This window comes from Leucoraja erinacea, chromosome 1 (assembly GCF_028641065.1).
Source record: "Leucoraja erinacea ecotype New England chromosome 1, Leri_hhj_1, whole genome shotgun sequence".
Classification (NCBI taxonomy): Eukaryota; Metazoa; Chordata; class Chondrichthyes; order Rajiformes; family Rajidae; genus Leucoraja; species Leucoraja erinaceus.
Window position 1 is genome coordinate 95,672,887 of NC_073377.1, and position 16,930 is coordinate 95,689,816.

A 16,930-nucleotide genomic window follows, 5' to 3' on the forward strand; every position below is an offset into this window, starting at 1 on the left:
CTTCAAGGAACCATGCACCTGTACTCCTAGATCCCTCTGCAGTACAACACTCCCCAGAGACCAACCATTCACTGTAGGTCTTGCCCATGTTAGACTTTCCAAAATGCAACACCTCACATTTCTCTGTATTCCATCAACCATTCCTCAGCCCACCTGGCCAAATCCTGGTACAATTTTTCACAACCATCTTCACTATATGCAAAACCGCCCACTTTTGTATCATCAGTTTTAGAGATGTCGCAGAAGCAGCTCCTTCGGCCCACCAAGCCTGTGCCGATCAGTGAACCCTGCACACAGAGAACGTACAAACTCCGTACAGGCAGCACCTGGAGTCAGGATCTACCCCGGGTCTCTGGCACTTGGCAGCAACTCTACCACTGCGCCACCGTTCCTCAATTTTTTGGCTGGCGGGAACATTTCTTCATCATTAGATATTCTCAGTGATTGGACTAATAAAATGTCGATAGCATGTAGCACAGAAACAAGTAATTCCATCTAACTGGGCTACACAAGGACTTAAGGGCCTGTCCCACGAGCATGCAACCTGCATGCGGCAAACGGGACCAAACCGGAAGCGGGGGCCGCGCGGAGGTCCAGTTATCCCCGTACAGGGCCGGTCCCACCAGCATGCGCCTGCATGCGGCGAGCGCGACCAAACCAGAAGCGGGGGGCCGCGCGGAGGTCGAGTGACGTGAAGTTCGAGCGAAGTCCGCGGGAAGTTCGCGCGTGACGTACGGCGTCAAGAGATGCTGCGTAAGGCGTCGAGATGCTGCGCACGCCCGTCAAGGCGGTGCCTACGGCGTCGAGGCGGGTGCGGGTCAGCAGGCCGTTGCCGCGTGGAATCTTTGAACACAGCCAGTTTTTCGGAGCCCCGCGTGATGTCGGGACCAGCTCCGCACAACTCCATACGGCTCCGGGGAACGAAGTGGGACCGGCTGCGCGAGGCCGTACGGCTCAAGCGACCACGTTAGGTCGCGCTTGCCGCATGCAGTCGCATGCTCGTGGGACAAGCCCGTTACACTTTACACTGAACAAGGGTTTCAACCTGAAACATCGCCATTCCTTCTCTCCTGTCCTGCTGAGTTACTCTGGCATTTTGTATCTACCTACACTCTACATAAACTTTGTTCCACCTTTTTTAACTCGGAATACTAGAATAACTTGCTACTTCTTTCTTCTTCATGTGTATTCTAGTTTTACCTTAAATGGTTCTAAGCTCTGCGTTTCGAATAAACCTTCAAGTATAACGTTTTTCATACTAACCACTCTCTAAAAGAGGGATTATTTTTCTTTGTGACCATACCCTTTTATGATTTGGAATACCTTTATCACAGCCCCCTTTCAAGATAAATTGATTCTTCTAGCTCGGGTGTTATCTGTGCTAGTGCTTCTTTGAATCTTCCTCAGTGCTTAGTGTGCAGATAATAAACTGGAGCTAATGCTTGTAGACTCAGTGGGATTAATGTTAGTATAAGGCAAGTTCCATCTCAACATCATCCAGGTAATCCGGCTTTACCTGAAGTTGACTGAAAGCTAAAACTTATTTTTGAAACTGCAGAACAAAGTGCAACAGTCTGTATTTCTCAGGGCAGCTTTGTCCTGCAAGGCACGGCTCATGCTGTGTACACCACAGCCCAGTGGAGGTCGCATTCCGTGCACCGACTCTCATTCCCGAAGGCAAAACCCACATCAGGTGTTTGTATATCCTTGTAACATGACCCACCTGCTAGTCAGGCCAGTGCGTGCACACTCACAGGAACGAACCTCCAATAATTTACTGGCAGAAATGTACCTGGCATCACGTAAACAGAACACAAACAGAAGTTGGTAGCTACGGTGTAAATTGGTTTACGTGAAGACCTGAGTGGCACGCTGAATTAGCACATTGCCCTTAACCTCTGGCACGCAGATGCCTTATTAATACAGTGGAAGGGGAGCGCCATCTTACAATCTACCCACCCCATTTGGAGTGAATCTTGTACAGGGATATTAACAAGGCAACCCAGAAGCACTGAGCTCGAGAGTCTGATGTCAGATGTGGTGCTCTGCCCAAAGGAGCAAATGGAATGTCGCTGGGATCTCAATATTGGAGATGTTTTCCTGGGAGAAGACAATGACTATTGGTTTGCTTATTCTTCGAGTGAATTTGGACATTTTCCAGGCAATGTTGGTGCTATCTTTCCAGTCCGTTGAGGTGCAGCTCTTTGTAGAGATCACCGCTGACTGGTTTACCCTGGGTTTTGGGCCAGGTCTTGGTTCTTAATTTTGAAATACCTTTTGTAGCAATGTTACAAAATTTTGAGATTTAAAAAATCAAGTCTTTAATTTATCCCATCAGATAAAGCATAAAAATAAGTTTAATGTGACACCTAATTTACTTTCATATCTTCAGTATTAAAAAAGTTGTAGCCATTTTCATATTCGGAAATTGGCATCTTGTTCCCTATTGCTTTTTCATTGACTTAACGCAACAGCTGTGATCGAGAACATTTAAAAGCCCATAACTTTCTTAAAATTTAAGAGAACTGAAATAAATTTTCAGTTATTATAGATTGAAGCATTCTGAAACAAATATGAAACAATCTTACTTAGATTACTTGAAATTAAAGCATATAATTAGTTAGTTACCTAATTGTAGCTAATTACAAAATTCAATTACTAGATCTAAACATTTATCCATTTCTTAAAAAATAGATTAACATTTTTAAATAGCCTAAGTGTCCAAATAACATTCACACAAGAATTCAGAATATAACATAATTTTTAAATCTCATTGTCATGGGTTTATAAGCCAAATGGAAGGAATTTAATGTTTAATACCTTTAAATTAATGGCCATTTAAATCAACTTGCCTGTGGGATTTTCTGGAACGCGACCATTTGGAACATTCAGGATGCGGTGATTTTAGACCCCATATCGGCAGCAAATACATTGCCGGTTCTTCGGGGGAAAAAATCACCGTTTCGCAACTTAAAATGTGAATTAAATGCATCTTAAGGAACACTTTTATACATAAAAATAAACAACTTTCTTTTACCTGTCCCCTACATAAAATCTGGCCCCGTTGTCGGCATTGACAGCTTCAGAAGCTGATTTTAAAATCACTCCAGCGATTAACTTGTCGGGCAATTTTTTTTAAAAAACACACAGAACGGCCGTTGGAACGATTCTTTAGCAACATCTTGCACTCCAACAAATATAATCCAGGACCAGGACGGAAAGAAGCCGCGTTTTAATCCCGCTCCCCCCCAAACACGCCAAAATTGCGCACACGGCCAGTGGCAGAATTGCAGCACCGCTGAAGGTAAGTATTGTAACATACCTACCTTTTGCCTCAACTGACCAAAGGCTACACTAATAAAATGGTGAATTTCATCTTCTCTGCAAGGAGAGCTGCGTCTTGACATATGAGAAGTGGTCCACGATTTCTATGGACTTGCATTTGTCGAAGGACAGTGTTGTATAGGAGGGCCAGAAGTGGAGAAGTTTCATTAATGTGGATATTTTACATGTGGGAGTCCTCTTATTTGCTTCTGTAAACAGTTGATGTTAGCCCGGAGCACGGCTCCAAACATTTGCAAATTCAAGCGCCGTCTACATATTGCAGGTTGACTGAGGATTGCGTGACTGGGTTCTGGAGTGCAGTCACCGTAGGTTGAACAGTTTTCCATTTGTTCTAAAGATCAGCTCCACTCCCATGGGAAACTGTTGAACATTAGGTGCAGCTCAGTGGCAAGAGAGATTGAAAACAGTAACACGCTAATGAGCCTGTCCCACCTAGGCGACTTTTTAGGCGACAGCAGGAGACTATGCGGTCGCCACATGTTCGCGGGTGGTTGCCGGGTAGTCGCCTTCATGGTCGCGAGGAGTTCCCGCATTCTGGGAACGAGTCACGGCTTCGTTATGGTCACCGCAAATTTTTCAACGTGTTGAAAAATTAGCGGCGACCAGACTGAAGTTGCCATGGAGAGTAGCGAGAATTCTCGTGCAGTAGCTGCAGTGGTAGTGGGTTGCCAGGAGGTTGAAGTTGTCGTAGGTTCTGGTAGGTTGTTGCCGGTGCTGACCGGTGAATTTCATTGGCGCATTGGGGAAAACAAATGTAAGCAGTAGTTTTCAGAACCAAGGATAATTGACCGGTAATGTTAATGTCCGCCGAGCTTCACAGCCGTGTATCTCTGGCTTCTTAAAAGTTGTCGCCACTCCTTCTCCCCCTTTCCCCCCCCTCCTCTCTCTCCCCCTCTTTTAAAGGACCTACGTGACACTTCCCGTACACTGTGCTTTAGCCGTCTTAATTACAGCGCCAACCTTCCTGTTCATCGCGGTGTGTGTCTGTATCACATTGGCTTTGCACCGTGTGAATTTCACTCAGACAGTGCTCCCCCCGCTTGCCCTGTCCCCCGCCTGCAAAGTGGGCTGGTGAGCGATGTGTGTGTGCGTGTGCGTGTGTGCGTGCGTGCGTGTTCCACTCTGACTGTCGCCAACCAGTCGCGGTTTTTCAGGCCCATAACAATGTAGCCTTTTCCCACCAGATTGGCCTTGGGGTGAACCCACAGGCTAGGATCACAGCTTGCGTGCCATGGTGAAGCAAGCATAAGATGAATTCAATAAGAGAGGGCTCCACAGTTTCTCTGGTTGGGTGAGGTTGGTGCTGCTCCCTGCACACCGCCTCCAATTGTTACAGTGAAGATCACGCCTCTGGCTGGGACTGTTCTTTCCCTGTAACAGTGACACACACTGGCTCTCTGCAGTGGGGGATGAAAGACTGAGGTGTTTAACAATAGGGAGTAAGCCATTTAGAATGGAGACGAGGAAACACTTTTTCTCACAGAGAGTGGCGAGTCTGTGGAATTCTCTGCCTCAGAGGGCAGTGGAGGCAGGTTCTCTGGATGCTTTCAAGAGAGAGCTAGATAGGGCTCTTAAAAATAGCGGAGCCAGGGGATATGGGGAGAAGGCAGGAACGGGGTACTGATTGGGGATGATCAGCCATGATCACATTGAATGGCGGTGCTGGCTCGAAGGGCCGAATGGCCTCCTCCTGCACCTATTGTCTGTTGTCTAAGACAAACGTAATTGCCCAGCTCACTCGCTAGAACGATGTCTTGAATACATTTCGACAAAGAGTATCAATATTGGTTGGAGCAATGAGAATTGAAATAGGCAGGAAAAAAAAGATTAAAAGGCCTGTCCCACTTGGCAATTTTTTCGGCAACTGCCGGCGTCATTGACTGACGTAACAGGGTCGCTGAAAGATTTTGAACATTTCAAAATCCAGCGGCGACAAAAAAAAATGTTGCGACACTTGAGGAGATACGTCCACACGTCATCACGCCGCATCACACCGCAACTTTTTCGGTGACCTGCTACGTCAGTCAATGATGTCGGCAGTCGGCAGCCGAAAAAAATCACCAAGTGGGACAGGCCCTTTACTAGTGCACAGAGAAGACTCCTGCCCAGCCTGGGTGACATTCCAGTATCAATTCTCATCCTAAAGGGCCTGTCCCACTTGGCGATTTTTTTCGGCGACTGCCGGCATAATTGACTGATGTATCAGGTCACCAAAATGCTTTGTGACCACCTGACAAACAGCACTAAATAGAGGGGAGTGAATACACTGTGATTACATTCAGAACCCCCTAGGGTCTGTTGGATTGGGCAATGAAAGGCACACAATATTGTCACCCAACTGCAGGAATGGACACTCCATGCACCATCACTGTTTAGACCAAATTCCTTAACAGAATACTTTTATTGATTCTCCACATCTGGTGGCGAGTCACTAAAAGACACTCAAATGGAAAGCATGGATATGAAGCATACAATATGGAGAATCCCACCAGTCTGCCTTGGTTTTGAGGTTATAGATTCATACTCTGCCTCAGAACAGCACTTGGAAAGAAAAATGCTGGAGTAACTCAGTGGGTGAAGCAACATCTCTGGAGAACATGGATAGGTAACGTTTCAGGTTGAGACCCTTCTTTAGACTCAAACTCGAGTCTTGACCCAAAACATCACCTATCCACGTTCTCCAGAGATGCTGCCTGACCCGCTGAGTTACTTCAGCATTTTGTATCCTTCCTTGGTAAACCACCATCTACACAGTTCCTCGTTTCTACTTCTTAGAAATAAATATTTTACTGCAGACTTCCCAAATAGTACTTTCGAGTCAATAAAGTGCTCATGAAACGTAGTTACAGTTATGATGTAGGAAACGTGGTAGAGAATGTTGCACAGCTAGAGGTTCTACAAACATGAATGGGATCATAATCAGATAATATGTTTTAATACATTGACTTCCCTGCTCCTCCATGAACTGCTGATATAGACTTGATCTTGGTGGTGGCGCGACTCTGTGTTGCAGCGGCCCCTACAGCCTGTCTGTCTTTTTTTTATTTTTTGTCTAGTTAAATGTAGCTGTTTGTGTGTTTTTAAATAGTGTTTTTAACAGTGTATATGTGGGGGGTGGGGAAGAGGGGGGAAGGGGGAAACTTTTTAAAATCTCTTCCCTGTACGTGAGACCCGACCTTTTCCCTGTCAGGTCTCCGTTGTCGTTGGGGCCTAGCGCCGTGGAGCGGCCTCCAGCCTGAACGACCCGGGGGCTCCAGTCACATAGAAACATAGACATAGAAAGTAGGTGCGAGAGCAGACCACCAGGTCCATCGAGCCCGCACCGCCATTCGCTCATGGCTGAACACTAAACAGACACACTTACCCACAAACAGTAGACACAAGACACAGAACACAAGACACCACCCTCCCCTTTATACCGCTATCACCCCTCTCCACCCCAAGAACCTCGTGATCTCCTGGGGGAGGCAAAAAACCGGATAAAAACCCAGGTCCAATTCGGGAAAAAAAACCGGGAAATTCCTCTCCGACCCCAATCTAGGCGATCGACACTTGTCCAGGAGATCACTCAGGTCTTACTATACTAACCATACCTAGGTCCATATCCCTGCCCTCTCCCCGTAGCCCCTTATCCCCTTGGCAGCTAAAAAAACATCTATTTTAGTCTTAAATATATTTAAAGTTTCTGCTTCCACTGCTCCCTGGGGCAGTGAATTCCATAAATTAACCACCCTCTGGGTGAAGAAGTTCTTCCTCATCTCAGTTTTAAAAGAGCCCCCCCTTATTCTGCAACTATGTCCCCTAGTTCTAGTTTCCCCGATCATTGGGAACATCCTCGGTGCATCCACCCGATCAAGGCCCCTCACGATCTTATATGTTTCAATGAGATCGCCTCTCATTCTTCTAAACTCCAAAGAGTAGAGTTCCAGCCTACTTAACCTTTCCTCATATGTCAATCCCCTCATTGCAGGAATTAATCTTGTAAACCACGGAGCCTGCGGAGCTGCGGACTTACCATCGTGGAGCTGGCTGGCATCGGGGCGTGGGGAGCAGTGGTGACTCGCTGCTGCGGCCCAACCACGTAGCTCGGAGGCTCCAGCCGCAGGTCCGGTGGACTGGGACATAGGGAGCTCACGGGTCCAGGTGGAGAGACCGCTTTCCGGAGCTCCCGCAACGCGACTTCTCCAGCCCGTGTCGCGGGGTTGTAACGACCCAGAGCGGGGCCATACATCGCCCGGCGCGGCTTCATGGCCGTGGGACATTCCAACGCCCGCCAGGGGCTCCAACATTGTGACATTTAGACCGGGAGCTGGGCCGTACATCGCCCGGCGCGGCCTAAAATGGCCGTGGGACTCACCATCGCCTGCCTGGGGCTTCGACATCGGGAGAGAAATGAAGAACAGGGGAGAGAAAAGACTTTGCCTTCCATCACAGTGGGTTCACTGATATGGATGTTTTTGTAAATTGAATTGTGTGTATGTCTGTAGGATATTGTCTTTGTTTGTATGGCTGTGGAAACGGAGTTTCGTTCGAGCCTCACTGAGGTTCAAATGACATGTAATAAATATTGAATTGAATATTGAATTGAATATTGAATTGAATCTTTCACACCCTCTACAGTGAGCTGATGGGACCTCATTTAGTCCCATCAAAAGACTGCAGGTCTGGCAATGCAGCAGTCTGTCTGACCTATGTAGGTCTGTCAGATGGATCTTGGACCTCAAACTGACACGTTTATTATCAAATATTGCCATGAAAGCATGTTCCCATGCTGGAGATGCCATTTTCACCTGTAAATAATCTACCAGAACCATTATAGTCATACAGCGTGGAAACTGGCTCTTTGGCCCAACTTGCCCACACCGGCCAACGTGTCTCATCTACACTCTTCCCACATGCCTGCATTTGGCCCATATCCCTCTAAACCTGCCCGATCCATGTACCTGTCTATTCATTGGAGATGTAACATTTGAATATTAGGCTGGTTAACTTCACTACTCCACTAACTTCAATGAAGATTATCTGCCTTTTCATCCCAGGGATGGACACAGGTGAAGAAAAGCTATTTATTGGCAGCATTCAAAGGACAAGCTACAATAATTAACTTTGTTGAAGATTATTAAGGTTCTTAGCTGAGTGATATGGGCAGGAGCTGGAAAGGGTGATATTCAAAGTACAGGTTGTCATCCCAACAGCTGGGGAAGTAAAGGCCAAGTTAGTCCAAATGACTGAGGAATAATTTACCAGTCAGATATAAAACCAACAAAATGAAAACCTAGAGGAACTGTCTATCAGTTCCTATCAGTCTGAAGAAGGGTTTCGGCCCGAAACGTTGCCTATTTCCTTCGCTCCATAAATGCTGCTGCACCCGCTGAGTTTCTCCAGCCATTTTTGTGTACCTTCGATTTTCCAGCAGCTGCAGTTCCTTCTTGAACACCTAGAGGAACTGGGTGGATCAGACAGCTGAGGGAAACGGATAGTAAATGTCTCGGGTCGAGACGCTTCATTGAGACTGAAAGAATGCAAGTAGAGATAGCCAGTATAAACATAGAAACGTAGAAACATAGAAAATAGGTGCAGGAGTAGGCCATTCGGCCCTTCGAGCCTGCACCGCCATTCAATATGATCATGGCTGATCATCCAACAGTATCTTGTACCTGCCTTCTCTCCATACCCCCTGATCCCTTTAGCCACAAGGGCCACATCTAACTCCCTCTTAAATATAGCCAATGAACTGGCCTCAACTACCTTCTGTGGCAGAGAATTCCAGAGATTCACCACTCTATGTGTGAAAAATGTTTTTCTCATGTCGGTCCTAAAAGATTTCCCCCTTATCCTTAAACAGTGACCTCTTGTTCTGGACTTCCCCAACATCGGGAACAATCTTCCTGCATCTAGCCTGTCCAACCCCTTAAGAATTTTGTAAGTTTCTATAAGATCCCCCCTCAATCTCCTAAAGATATAGATAAAGATATAGATAGATAGATAGATAGCCTTTTATTGTCATTCAGACCGAAGTCTGAACGAAATTGCAGCAGTCATACATATAATACCATACAATAAAACAACAATAAAACAACAATAAACACATATTAACATCCACCACAGTGAGTCCACCCAGCATCTCCTCACTGTGATGGAGGCAAAAGTCTTAGGTCACAGGTAAAGAGGTGAGGGTGAGTGGAGAAAGAGCTGGCGAGTGGTAGGTGGATCTAAGTAAGGAGGGGTGGATTGGTGCATGGAGTCAGATGGGGGCAGAGGGGTGGAGATAGTGACACAGGCTCGGACACGACAGGTGGATAGAACCCGATGGGAATGGAAGGTGGATTGAGGGAAGAAATAAGGGAAGGGTGTCGGGCAGATGGGAACAGAGAGGAGAGGGGAGCCGATGGGTGAAGTGTGTGGGTGTGGGGCAGATGGAGTGGGAGGGGAAGCAGCTGGGTGAGAGGGGGCAGGGCGTTTGTGGGGATTAAGAGGATGTGCGGTGTGCCTGGGTAAATAAGGAGGGAGAGATCGAGAGGCAGGTTGCCTGAAATGAGATAATTCAATATTCAGGCCATCGGGTTAAACACTGTTGAGGCAGAGTATGAGGTGTTGTTTCTCCAGCTACCTTGGCAGTGGAAGAGGCTGAGTGGTGTGGAATGGGGAGGAGAATTGCAATGACTAGCCAACGGGAGCTGCAGATGGCCTTAGGTGGATGGACAGAGCCCAGGTACTTGGCAAAGCAGTCCCGTAGACTAGTGGTTCCCAACCTTTTTTAGATCATGTCCCCCTTGGGATCTTTTAATTTTTCTGTGGCCCCTCCTGACATTATTAGTGGAAAAAAAGTACTTCAATATTATAATACCTTCCATAAAAATATCAGTATCTATTAATCGTTCGGCATGGACTTGTAGGGCCGAGATGGCCTGTTTCCGTGCTGTAATTGTTATATGGTTATATGGTTAATTGCACATATATTCTTTTTTATTCTATTCCACAAACATCAAAAATATTTCAACTACATAGATTTAAATTTATTAGAACTGAAATTTAGGTGGCTCTGTGGCCCCCTTCATTGAACCTGTGGCCCCCTAAATACCATCATTTTTCTGTGGCCCCCCTGAAATTTGCCATGTGGCCCCAGGTTGGGAATCACTGACTGTATTTGGCCTCAGTAATGTAGACGAGGTGACAGAGAGTGAGGAGGTGCAAGTGAATCACTGCGTTAATTGGAAAGGCTGATTGGGTGTCTGGATGGTGGTGAGTGATAGGGTGTGTGGACAGGTATTGCACCACCTACCCTTTCAGGGAGTAGTGCATGGGGAGTAAGGGGTATAGGTGTGGAGAGGAAGGGGGCGGGATCGATGGATGATCAAGAACAAATGCAGCAGAGGCGTAGAAATTGAGAGAAGGGGGTGGCATCCTTACAAGAGACAGGATGGGAAGAGATGTAATCTAGGTAGCTGTGGATGTCAATAGTTTTGTAGTAAATGTCAATGAATAGTTTGTGTTCTGAGATGGATACAGAAAGATCATGAGATGGTAGAGAAGTGTCAGAGATGGTTCAAGTGAATATGGGGGCAGGGTGGAAGTTAGTGATGAAGCTGATGAAGTTGCCGTGTTCTCCATTGGTGCAGGAGGCAGCCCCGATACAGTTGTCCTTGTAGCAGAGAATGAGTTGGTGAGTAGGCTTGAAACAACAATGTCAGAGTAGGCTTGGAACAACAACTGTTCTATAAGGCCAATGAAAAGATAGGCATAGCTGGGCCCCATGCGAGTGTCCATGGCTATGCCATTGGTTTGTAGAAAGCGGGAGGAATCCAAAGAGGTTGTTTTGGACAAGTGGATGTTCGGCCAAGTGGAAAAAAGCATTAGTACCAGAAAACTGGTTCAATCTATGGTCCAGAAGTAAATGGAGAGACCCAAGACCTTTCTGATAGGGAATGGAATTATATCCCCCTCATGTGGTCCTACCTTCCTTGCCCTATTGGTGCAGATTCCACCATCTGCAGCCCCTTCTTACCTCCACCAAACATGTGCCAGCCTCTGTTACTGTCTCTGCCCCTCTGTGTCCTACCTGACTTCATCCAATCCACCCCTCCTCACCAGAATCCGCCTATCGCTTGTCAGCTTATGCCCCCACACCCTCACCTCTTTATACTGGCCCCTCTTTCACTTCAGTTGACCAGTTTCGACTAAAACTGTTGGCTCCTCGTTAGGTCCCCTCGTTAGGTCCCCTCGTTAGATCCCCTCGTTAGATCCCCTCCTTAGGTCCCCTCCTTAGGTCCCCTCCTTAGGTCCCCTCGTTTGGTCCCCTCGTTAGATGCGACATGACTCACTGAGCTTCTCAAGCAGTTTGTTTTTTGCTTCCGTTTCTGGCATCTGCAGTCTCTTGTGCCTCCAGAAATGCAAACCTGCGCTGCTTTCAAGTGGCCAACATGAGATGGGAATACTGAAGGGCATGAGGTGGGGACAGTAATTGGTTAAACAATCACCCGGGGATCCAAGTTCACATCTCACCACGATGGCTGTGAGATTTAACAAATTAGCCACTGGGCAATTGGTGACGACAAACCATTGGATTGTCATTAAAAAAACATCTGGTTCCTAATATCCTTTGGGAGAGGAAATCTGCTGTAAAGTCTGGTTTGTGTTAGTTCAGACTCCTAAATGGAAAAGTAAACCACACAGGAAAAATACATGCAGTGTCATCCAAATCGCCATCCCTCCGACCCCCCAAATAAATCACCTAAATTGCCATTTTGCACAAGGGTAGAAAGAATTGTCAGAAACAAATAATGACGTTTTGGGGAAATACATGAATTCACAAAAATACATGTATTTCTCTAATCAGAAAAAATAATACAATATCTGAAAGGGAGCATAACTTGGATATACTACCACATTATGCCCCTTCTTTCCTGACTTCTATCAAGTGTAACTCCTCAAAAGAAACAAAATGAGGCTGGATTATACGTTGTAAATGGCAAGAAATCTAGTGCAGATGAAACGATGCCTTCACACAAGGGTCAAATGCTATTAGGGCAACCATCAACATCCAGGTGAGGACCTAACAAACCAGCAACAAGTGCCTGCCAGGCAAGGCAGGGATAGGGTGTCATCTGGGCAAGCTGATGTGGAAAAGGTCAATACATGAATCATCAGCTTGCCTTATAGTTGCTGACAGAGAGACTGAAACACATACACATTTACTTTTGGGATTTGGAAACAGAGCTCAATCTCGATAGGTGGCAAGAGGAACGCTCTCATCAGAGTTTAGTTTAGTTGTTTAAAGACACAGCGTGGAATCAAGCACTTTGGCCCAACGGGTCCGCGCCAACCAGCGATCCTTGCACACTACACAATACACAATACAATTTATTTGTCATTTGGATCCCGTTGAGGTCCAAACGAAATGTCGTTGCTGCAGCCATACATTACAAAACGAAAAAGACCCGAGACACAACACAATTTACACAAACATCCATCACATCGCTGTGATGGAAGGCAAAAAAACTTATCTCTAACACTATTCTACACACACTAGGAACAATTTACAATTGTACCAAGCCAATTTACCTACGCACCTGTACGTCTTTAGAGTGCAGGAGGAAACCGGAGCCTCCCAGAGAAAACCCATGCAGGTCACAGGGAGAACGTACAAACTCCATACTGACAGCTCCAATAGTCAGGATTGAACCCAGGTCTCTGGTACTGCTAGGCAGCAACTCTGTGCGATGTGCCACTGTGCTGACCAGCCGAGCATGAAATGTTAATTTAAAAAAAAATAGTAATGCTCATATTAGCCAATGCCTCACAGCTAATTCCTGACTGTCATTAACATACTGCAAATTGGGAAAGATGTTACAATTGGATGGCCCAGGAACACACATACTCAGCTACAGTGAACACAAAGAGCACATTCAAATGATAATCCTACATTTATTTTCAATCTTATCTCAGCAGCCCACTGTGCTTTACTCTTGTTAAAATACACTACCCATCCCGCACAGATCATTACGTTCACACACAATTACTTGATGAAAATTATTGTTTCTGCTGAAATGTAGCTGCTGTTCAATCACAACTGTTGCTTTGCTGTTTTTAAACATCAAAGGGGAAGGACGGGAAAGACCATTTCAAAGTATCTGGAATTTCAGTCTAAAATTTATCTCCATTTCATTCTCACATCGTTTGTACATTTTCATTGTATAGATGTCAATAATAAATAATTGGCTTCTGTAAATTGTCCCTGGCGTGTAGGATGGAACTGGTGTATGATAGATTGTTGGTTCGTGTCGACATGGTGGGTTGAAGGGTCTGTTTCCATATATGTTTTACATATATATCTTAATTTAATTGAACCATATACGATTGAATATGTGGCATTATTTTCATCTTGTTTCTATAGTCAATGGGTAAGGTTGATTTTTTTTTTTTGTGCAGAACAATGATGGAAGTCCGTCTCTTGCCTTGTTTCTCTGTTTTTTTTCTCTATATATATGCATAACAGCATGAATTATAATCTGATTTCCATTCATGAATATAGTCATTCATGTGCTGCACCTGTTGATCAGAGCCTGGCTCTACTGTGGAATGTAATTAGGAATGTAATTTAGCCTAACCGTATTCATACCTAATCCAATTTAAAGCATAAATGTTGCATTCAAGTGTAAGTTAAAAGACTCACTACAGGATGCACCAGATTGCACAATTTCAAGCTGAAAAATGTGAAAGCTCCCTACCATGGGAGAGGGGATCCTCCACCCCTTGGTCACTACGCTCCCTCGCAATTTCTCACTCTCAACTCTCACTCAATGTTGGCAGCCCTGCACAAGGGACTGCAGATGCTGGAATCTGGAACAACTAATAATCTGCTGGAGGAATCAATGGGCTGACAGTCAGGACTATTTCAGATCCTGACGCATAATTCCATACCAAAACATCAACCATTCCACAGATGCTACCTGATCCGCTGAGTTCCGCAAGCAGGCAAGTTGTTGCTTTATAAACAGCTCATTGCTAAGTGAACAATTTCATCATAAATTTATTTGGTCAATTTACAGACCAAAAGAACAGGTAAACCAAGGCAAGGGTCACTAAGTACGCTTTCCTTTAAACCATCACATCAATGTTATGTAAGTGAAAATGATCATTTAATTTCTGCTGGTTCCAGTATCTTCCATTAGTACCAATTAGAGCTTGCACGTCATGGTAGAAATCAGCAGTTGGCTGGAGACAGGTATGGTGCTGTAACTATATCCCAGGTACGGATGACATCATGAGCCTCTGGGATTAAGTGCCTTCTTTATAGAAACAAACGGAAGCCGAATCAACATATGATTGAATTCCATTTGATGATGTAAACAACAAGTTTCCAAAACAACTTAATTTGAAAAGAACCATCTTTACGCCCACCCAGTATTTTATAAACAATACAGCAACAACCCAGGTTTATTTTACAGCCAATGCTAAGTTAGCTGATCTCAAGGGACTTTTCCCCTTTTGGTGAAACCAAGCAACCCACCAACTGAAACAGGTGCACGATATTAATAGGAGGAAAATCTATTGCTACTTTAATAAAGTTTGTGTCAATGAATGCTAGAGTCAGGGCTGTTTGCGTTCCCATACACGACCATGCAGGACGTCTTTGTTCATTATTCTGAATTGAGATAATGGTGCTTAGGAAAGCGGAAAAGAACAGGAAAATTTGGATTATGGGGGACATCGAGGGCAGGATGAATGAAGAAGAGTCAGATTATTTAATGAGACCACAAAGCAATAACCACCAATAGAGGCTCCATCTCCTTAAATCTTTCAATAAAGCAGAGCTTATCTAGTATCGTTAATGGTGAGATCAACATCTAGAGGACATAATTAGGATAAGTAGGATATTTTGAAGGGTGGAATGTTTTCTTCATTCAAAGAGTGATGTGGGTCCAGAAATCACTGCCTTAAGAGATGGCAGAAACCCTTGGTACAGGTATAATAAATACTTGCCGTAACCAACACAAGGATATGGTTCAAAAGCTGGGATGTGGGAAAGCCCTACATGGGAAGAATGGCCTCTTTCCAACCCATGATTTTCTAGAATTCTATATACACACCTTATTAATGGCATTTAAGATGAGTCAGATGCTACAGGAATGTAGTACAGATACAACAAAGTATTCTGAACAATGTCATGTAAATCAGAAATGCTAAGTCTTTTTAGAAGTGATAATATATAAACCCTGTGATATTTTAACACAAACAGATGTTTTAATAATCTCTGTATGCCTGAAATTTAAACCTTCAATGTTGCCTCTTTACTTTGTACTTTTTTTTCACACCTCACTTTCCAATCACTTTGTGGAAAGAGCTCAGAGCCCTTGAGTGTCCAGCCCTTTCAAGTGCTTACAGGACAGTCTAACATAACCAGCATGAAAGCAAGTATTTGAACAAAAATTACCTTTGATCAATATGTGGGTAGTTTCTAAACTTACCTTTCTATTGTGGGTAAACGAGCTGATTTCAGTCCTGAGGCAAGGTGGTAATATTAATGTTCCAAAGGAGATTCAGCCATGGTGTCTCTGTAGACTTGGATATAGCTTTAGTGCTGGAGGCTGAGTGATCGGAGCGGTTCTTCAGAAAGGTTCCTCAAAGAATATCTGTAACAACAGATAACGCTCACGATGCCGCCAGTTATGGCTCAGCGGGTAACACTAGGAACCACTGCAGGCAGACATCTGTCATTGATAACAGTTTCAGAAAGGAGCACTGAAAGGAATATTGCCGTGGTAGAGAAAGCACTCGTAATTGAAATGAATGCTGCAGAGAATGGCAGAGCTGCAATGTGAGACTTCTCTCCAGCCGCTCCTATGATATGCCCCTCCTCCTACATCAGGTAATCATAGAGACAAGCACGTCTGATTGGCCGTGAGCTCCCAGGCTATATTTGCATTACAATCAACCTGAAACCCTCTGTTGCTTGAAAAACATGTTCAAGTAGTGAGACACAGTCCTCCTGAAATAAAGCACCATGGATACTCTGTTTACTCAATATTGCTTATCTATCAGAGCATTTCTTGAGGTCCACGAAGACGGGATAGATTTTAAGAGCTGAAGTAAAGATGCTTATCAGTGAACTGCTGAGCGAGCACCAAACAGAAAAACTCCCAATCCCAGCATATTGTAACGAAGAAAAGCAACCGGGCAGATTATCAGCTTTCATGACTGATAGTTTTCATCTTTAGAGTTTAGAGATACAGCACGGAAACAGGCCTCTGCGGCCCATCGCGTCCATGCTGACCAAGGATCACCCCGTACATTAGCACTATCCTACACGCTAGGGACAGTTTACAAATTTACTGAAGCCAATCAACCTACAAACCTGTGCATCTTTGTAATGTGGGAGGAAATAAAAGCGGAACACCGAGGGAAAACCCACACACGGCAATAATACTGTTGCCTTGAAGGTCCAGCAACACTTGGAATTTCTGACATCCACTTAGAAGAAATTCATGTGCTAAAGTGGCGGTACTTCCAATGCAGTGATTGTTTCTGGGCAATCTCTTGAGGGGAAAGTAAACTCTAATATGTCATGAAGACGTAACTCTCATAT

At 44.9% G+C, this 16,930-nt stretch overlaps 1 protein-coding gene across 7 annotated transcripts in view; it reads right to left on the bottom strand.

Annotated features, from left to right (window-relative positions):
- Positions 1-16,930, bottom strand: part of shroom3 (shroom family member 3) — a 426,943-nt gene that overhangs the window by 77,483 nt on the left and 332,530 nt on the right. The window contains exon 1 of one of the 7 annotated variants that reach the window (XM_055639600.1): positions 15,813-16,512. The exons of the other annotated variants lie outside the window; for them this stretch is intronic. The gene's annotated coding sequence lies outside the window, so the exon portion shown is untranslated. Of the gene's footprint in view, positions 1-15,812; positions 16,513-16,930 lie in introns of those variants that run through there. 7 annotated transcript variants of the gene reach the window in all.